The 7,554-nt window shown below is 52.1% G+C and overlaps 1 non-coding gene across 1 annotated transcript; it reads left to right on the top strand.

Annotated features, from left to right (window-relative positions):
* Positions 1 to 7,254: 7,254 nt before the first annotated feature.
* TRNAK-UUU (transfer RNA lysine (anticodon UUU)) lies at positions 7,255 to 7,327 on the top strand. The gene has a single exon. It is a non-coding gene; the product is annotated as a tRNA-Lys (tRNA).
* Positions 7,328 to 7,554: the final 227 nt, after the last annotated feature.

The raw sequence follows: 7,554 nt of genomic DNA, 5'->3' as shown, positions 1-7,554 counted from the left end.
AATTCAGCCCCAAATGCAGCCACCCAGGCAGGATCTGGCTGGGTGTTTAACCTGGGGTTAGTGAAATGGGCTGGGGCGGTTTATCCTCGTCTTTCCTTGCACCCCTGGCCAGCAACTGGTGGTGGTTCTAGGGCAGACCAGGCCACATTGATTTATCATCATTTATTCCCTGTAGGACCGGGACATCCAGACGCCTCCTCCGAGATCACAGCACAGATTTCCTTCCCTCTCTCTGCATTTTCTCCCTCTTGTTGCTTTACCAGCCACCAGCTCAGTAAATCAATGGCTGTGGCTGCAGCCCATGGTAACAGGAGAGATGCTGCACTGGAAAGTGGCATAAACCTTGGGCTTGGAGGCAGCATGACCTCCCCGGGTTTGACCTTGGGCAGGAACATGGCGTGCTCTGTGACCTGATTAGAAGGCTCAGCATGCAGCTGTGCGAGGGAGAGGTGTTTGGTAAACAGGTCTGGCTGATGCCTTCCATTCCTGAGAAGGTGGGGAGCCCAGGGCCTTTCGCCTGTGATTCTGACCATTGTACGGAGGTCGGGTTAAACCGGCAATAAAATCAAGCATGGAAAAATCTACCGGGGGTCATTTCCAGAGGCTTCTACCGTGTCTTCCCTCCGGCTGAGATTTTCAAAGCCCTCAGAGTGATATGGGGCCCCCATCTCCACCAAATGTAATTGCACCCAAGCCTCCAAATCAGTTAGAAAAAATGGAGACAGATTTCATTTTCCCAGCCCAGTTGGACTCCTGGCACAAAGAACCCACTTGGGTTTCCAGGCAGAGGGCATGCTGGCTGCCAGGCAGGTTCTCAGCCAGCCTCTGAGCTGCCCTGTCATATCAGCCAGCCAATGAGCCAGCTCCATTAGGAGGGCATAGGCCAAGTACCTGCAACAGGCTCCTGGATTGGCTGGCTGTGACGTGGGGTAGTTCATAAAAGAGCTAGGACAGGTAGAAGAGGGGCTTGTCTTGTTCCATTCTTCACTGCAGACTCAAGGCTTTTCATTTCATGCTATCCTCCCACTCTCATCTAGCACGTTTCATCCATAAATCTCAAAATGCTTTACCACTGAGGGGGAGTCTTATCATCCCACTTGTAAGATGGGGAAACTGAGGCACAGAGAGGGAGCCATGGCGTGCTCAAGGTCATGCCGCAAGCCAGTAGGAAGAAGAGAACCCAGGTCTTCTAAGGCTTAGTCTAATGTTCACTGCTCTAGACCACAGTCCCCCAAGGTACCCGCTTGCTACAGTAGCTCAGGCCAGGGAACCATCTAGGCTCTTAGCCTGTCTCGGACAGTGGCCAGCACCAGATGCAGAAACTCTGCAGTTGGCAGCGATGAAATAACCTGCCCCTGGGGAAAGTTTCATCCTGACCTCCTTTAGTTAGAGGTTGCCTTGTCCTTTGACTCTCTGTGGTGTAAATCAGGAGTGACTCCATGTCAGGCAGTCAGATTCTTTGCTGTCCTGCACCTTGTACAATCATTTACACCAACACAACGTGACTTCAGACTTGATCTGATCTGGCAGCATTTTACACCCGTGTTGCATGGGTGTGCATGACCACACATGGTGCAGGGCTCTGGCAAATAAGGGGGCTTGTTGACAATCCCCCATCCCAACCCTGTGCAGGTTGGACCCTGCTTTGGCTGTGGTGAGATCAAATCTCAAGACGTTATGGCTGCAGGAAAAACATGTAGCTTTATACAGCATTGGCACTTTTCAAAGAGCCAGGGAGGGGAGCACTGAAATGGAGTCGGGTTACATTTGTTTTCCCTCTTAGGTCTTGTCTACATGGGGAAATTAACTGGTATAATCATACTGCCGTAGCTAGAGCAGCGTAACTCCCTGCGTGGATGCCTTTATTCCGGAATAGGAGTGCCTGTTTCCACTTCAGCACATACCGCTGCCAAAGCTACACACCCAGAGTTAGATTAGTAATGTTTGGAAAAAATTCCAGGAGTTTTGGAAGGGATCTAAACCCCCATGTTTCAGGCCGTGCACTAACTAATGGAGGTCAGGAAGAAACTTGCCCCGGAGGGGCAGGTTACCCAATAACTGCCTGCTGCAGGGTTTCTTGCAGCTGGTACTGGTCACTGTCAGTGATAGGATATTAGTCTAGATGAACTGCTGCATCTATCCTGTTATAGGTACCTACATGGCCCCCAGTACCGTGGTATCTGAGCTCCTCATAATCTTTGCTGTATTTATCCTCACAACTGCCCTTTAGAGTAGGGAAGGGCTGCTACTGGCATTTCTCAGATGGGGAGCTGAGGTACAGAGAGACTTAGCCCCTGACCCTCACAGTGACTAAGTGACTTGGCCAAGGTCATAGAAGAAGTCTGTGGTTGTGGGGAATTGGACCCTGGTCTCCAGCTAGTGCTTCAACTGCCAAAGCATCTTTCCTCTCCAGCCTTGCAGTGGTCCGGTCCCATGTAACTGAGGGGCAGAACTCGTGCCGTAGGGTAGTGGACCTTTCCTATGGCATGGGTGGGTCCCACAGCAAGTTCTGGGATGGGGCTTGGGGTTAAACCAGCTCTGCTGACCCCCTCCGGCCAGCGGGCAGGATCCTTGCCAGCTGCCGGTTTGTTGCGGCTGGGGGGCCTAAAATTCCCCTTTGCCATGTCAACTGCCAAATGGAAAGGAGAGAAATGAAAACGAACTAAACACAGAGCAGGAGGGTGGTGACAGTCTTGGCAGGGTGGCCCTCTCTGAGCCATAGGAAAAATACACCACAATGAGCTGTTCTCACCAATGCAAACATCCTCGACAGGGGAGACTTTTCCCCCCTGACCTTTCTCGCTTCCTTATTTCACAAAAGCTCTCTTGTTATGCCACCGATTTACCCTGGATTATATTGTCGCCTTACCACGCACAGACTGGATAACCAGCGCATTCTCCGTTCGCGAGTCGCTCTGTCTGAGCCTCTAACCCAGAGCAGCCTCTGACCCCCGGCACGTGTCTCGAGGCACACATCCAGCCTGGCCCTGCAATGCCTGCCCAGGTCTTTATCCTTCTGCCTTTCACTAGCTCCTCCGCTGGTGTAAATCGGCATTGCTCCAGTGGTTCCCCTGGTTCTGTGGGGGAAAAGGCAGTGGTGGGAGAGTGATGCTGAGGATCTGGTCCCAGGTGCTTTGTCCTAGTGTATTTGTCCTTCCTTTAATCCAGTTCTTGGGTCAGAGCCAAATCCTGCATCAAACCATCCTTCTCCCGCGTTTTTTTGTTTTGCTCACTTGGGCATTTGTTTCCAGCCGTTGCTCTAAGATAGACCTTGGCCATTTCTTCTGGCCTCCATGCAGCGTCTTGCATCACCAGCTAGCATTCATAGAATAGCAGGGTTGGAAGGCACCTCAGGAGGTCATCTAGTCCAACCCCCTGCTCAAAGCGGGACCAATCCCCAATTTTTGCCCCAGGTTCCTAAATGGCCCCTCAAGGATTGAGCTCACAACCCTGGGTTTAGCAGGCCAATGCTCCAACCACTGAGCTACCCCTTCCCCCCATTCAAAGTGGGGTGCAGATAGCAGTGGCTCTACTCTGTTTTTTTGAATGTGAATTTAGTTCTGGTGAAAGGTGGTGAATTGACACCCCTAATTTGGGGTGTCCCAGTTTGAGGTACCCTGATTATTCAGAGGTGCTGAGCACCCACAGCTCCCCCCGGCATCTGTTGTGGGTGCTCCACACCTCTGAACATCAGGTCCTGAATGCCTGGGGCATCCATGATTAGAAGCCACTTAGGAAAATGTGAGCCTTAGGGACTCCGTGCCTCAGTTTCCCCCTCTGTAAAATGAGGCTGGGGAAAACTGGGCCAAGGGCAGATATGGGGCAGCTTAATTCATGAGTGTTTCTGAAGCACTTTGGGGGGCAGGGGGCTAGGTGGGGATGCTACAGAAATGCAAAGCATGATTGGTTAAAGTGGAGGTTTCAGATTAGGGCTGCTAATGATGGTAGTTTCTAGCTCAGGTTTCCTTGTGATGCAATATCACTAGGGAGAGGATGGAAGAGAAGGGGTGTTTCCTTTGGTAAATATTTACCACCCAAGCTCTCACCCTTTCGAGAAATAGTGGCTCCAAACAGCTCGCAAAACCCCTCTATAAAAAGCAAGTTAATCATTTTCATGAATTGCTTAGGCAGATTAACCCCGAACAGCTGGAAATGTCACACCAAAGGTGGGCGTGTGGTTACAGGGCCAGACCCCCTGCTGGCGTAAATAGCTCTGTTGGCCTCAATGGAGCTATGCTGATTTACACCAGTGGAGAACTTGGCCCATTGTGTAATCAGCAGAGTGAAGGATTCAGGTCAAACCATTTCCCCTTGAAAAAAAGCAGAGGTCTCATTCCCATGGGGGTTGGGTTCCCCAACACGCCTCTGAAATACATTATCATCCTCTCCGGAGGCTGGATTAGATCGAGAATAAAGGCAGCAGGCGCCTAATCCTGCCATCGCTCACGCTGGTGTAAATCGGGAGTAACCCCCTTTGAAGTCAGTGGATTAACGTGATGTAAAACAGTAGCCAGCGAGAAGGGATTCAGGCCCAAGCGCTCCAATGCCTTTCATCTCATTGCTGAAAACTTGCACTTTGCTGTGTGTTCTTTGCAGCCATAATTAGGGGCTCTGGGAACAGATGGTGAAGGCTTAGTTAAAAGTATTATGTCCATAAACATAACCCTGCTTTGTGATTGCTCACTGCCCACGGCAGCTTGGTGCGTGTACAAAGGCCTGTGATTTTTATATCGCTTACCCCATAACACCTAGCTCACTTCACCGCTGGCGCTCAAAGCACTTGACAAACGAGGGCGACAGCCATCTGCCCTGTTTTACAGAGGAGGGAAACCGAGGCACGAAGAGAGGGAAGGTCACCCTGTAGGCTGGGAAGACAACGATGCTCTGCGCTGAAAAAGCAGGGAGGTTGGGTTTGGATAGTCAGGCCGGAGCACTAGCTGGCTCAGAGGGCAACCTTTAAGGCCAGATGCCCAGCTGATGTAAACAGACTTCATTGACTTCCATGCTGAGGAGCCGGCACAAGGTCTGGGTTCGTGAGCTGAACCCCAGCCAGGTTGGGAACAGCCGTCCGTTATTACCCGCTGATCGGGGCTTGGTGGGTTGTGGTCCCTTCCTTAGCGGACAGGTCTCCAGGTCACAGAGCCACAGCTGCGGCGGGAAAACTCAGCAGACAGGCTGGAGATTCAATAAGGTCCCAGGGACTGGACGGGGTCGGTTCCACGGGACGCAGGCGGGGTGGTGGAGCCCTGTTTTGCTGCTCTCCCGGCTATGTCTGTCCTGTGGATTGAGGGTCTCAGTCTCTAGGGCCTGGCAGCACTGAGTTACGCCCATAATACAATGGGCAGGGCTTGTTGGCCTTTCTCTGCTCCTGGAACCGTTCTTCTCAGAACTGCATGGGCAACGGGGGAAGCTACCCCCTTCTCGAGCCCAATAACTGGCCTATGGGCCAGTGGCTCCCAGGCCCGGAAACCAGTTCTTTCTGAAGCGCGAACAGCGCTCCCGGCTTTCGGTGTGCTCCCCTGCCGTGGTTCTAGCTGAGCCGTGAGCGGCGTTCCCTGCCACCCACCACGCTCATCGGGAACTCAGAGCAGGTTCCCCCGTTAAATCCCTGTGATTAAGCGGTGGCGTTGGAAGAGCAGAACATGCGGCCTGGTTTTGACTCATCGTGTATTTTAGGCTACAACATCTATGGTGTGCGTGGCTTCTTGAGTGCGGCGTCTCACTCTTCACTTCCTGGCACTGTCTCTCTGGATGATTAACGCTGTTGTAGATCATCACACACACACACACACACACACACACACCCCTATTTTTATTTATTTTGGTTCCCAGATTCCCCCTTCCTTCGCTTCTCTATGCCTTGCCCCTAGCGAGTATCAGGGCCCCTCCTGTGTCTACTCATTGAGCCAAATCATGCCCCCATTTACACTAGTGTAACCACACTCCCTTCAGTGCTGTTGCTTGGGTGTAAAACGAAGGGCCGAGTTACGGGGTGTGGCTGTGTGATCATTGCCCCTTAACTGCCTCTCCGAGACAGAAGACTGTAACACTGATTATAAAAGTCACATGAATCTGTGCTGGCTTCACTGATCGTTACAAGAGTTTCCCTTCCTGGTTTTGAGGGCAATAACCCTAAAATATTGCCCAAGGGATGTGAGCAATTGCAAAGAAAGAAGGTGTATGTTCAGCATGGTCTTTTGCAAGGCTGGTGACTTTTCTGGCCCTTGACCAGTGTTTTACACAGCTGTTGCCTCAGGTGAAATGATCAGTACATCTTCGTTATGTTTTATTTCTGTATTACATTAGCACCTGGGAATCCCCCACGGACCTAGGGGCCCATGTATGTTAGGTGCTGTACGTACAATTAGTAAGAGATAGTCCCTGCCCTGAAGGGCTGACAAATTAATCAGAGAAAGGGACAATTCTCCTGTTTTAAACAGAGGCAACGAGGCAGGGAGAGACTGACCAGATGGATCATGAAATCATCTAGTCTGAGGTTATGTCACGGGCCGCCCCAGTGCAAAGTCACACAGTGAGTCTGTGGCAGAAGTGGGAACTAAACCCAGATCTCCAGGGTTCCCAGGCCAGCGACTTATCGATCAGATCAGTCTTCCTCTTGCATCTCACTTCTCTAGGGCTGAAAAGAGAAGTGTGGGTGTGCAGCATCTGCTGTCTCGCTGCTCGAAAGGGTCTGACCACGTGCAATGACCTCATTGCATGATTTTGGGGACCTAGTGTTGGCCTGCAATTTTTTTTTTTTCCAGGCAACAGTGCAAAGGTGTCTTAGGTCATGTGATGCTGTCTGGCACTACTGGAATCTCCTCTCCTCCTCCCTCCCCGGTAACTGGATCGCCGGCTAGCGACTCCCAGTAATGATACAGGTGCTGAGAGAGAGGCCTAACCAAGCATCCTCTGTCACTTCCCACACCCCTGCTGCAGCTCTGAGCGGGGGCACTGAGCTTGTTTTATGCTCCCCCTGCAGGGAAGTCAGCGCAGGCAGGCAGAGCCGGGCACAGCAGTGGCCAGCCAGCCTCCTGCCACAAAAGCCGCTGGTACGAGAAAGCTGGTCATGCTGCCTCTAATGTACAGGCTGCAGCCCTGGCCATGCCCCTTCTGCCCAAGACATGCCCCCTGTATCGGAGTCTTGGGGGACAGCACAGAGCTGACTGGGGAGGCCTCCTGCAAAAGGGGTTTTCCATGGGGTGGGACTTGATGAAGACTTTGCTGCTCCACAGCATCTAAGTCACAGGACAAGCTTGGCTAGCTCAGTTGGTACAGCCTCAGCCTTTTAATCTGAGGGTCCAGGGTTCGAGTCCCTAGTCAGGCAGAAGGAGCCTTTTCCCCCTGTGGCATCTTCCAAGGACTTCAAAAGGCACCTCTTCACAACCCTCCCAGTGCAGTGGGGCCAGATAACCTGAAACGTTAGCTTGGAGAGGTGTGAACCGCCTTAACCCTTTCACCGCTGATCCTTTCAGCAATGACATCCCAGCTGTGGGGGGAACTGGAAGCAATGCATGGCCAACTCCCCCTGTTCCAACCTGAGCGCTGCTGGTT

Source organism: Natator depressus, chromosome 17 (genome assembly GCF_965152275.1).
Source record: "Natator depressus isolate rNatDep1 chromosome 17, rNatDep2.hap1, whole genome shotgun sequence".
NCBI classification, from domain to species: domain Eukaryota; kingdom Metazoa; phylum Chordata; order Testudines; family Cheloniidae; genus Natator; species Natator depressus.
This window is presented reverse-complemented; position numbering and strand designations above follow the sequence as displayed.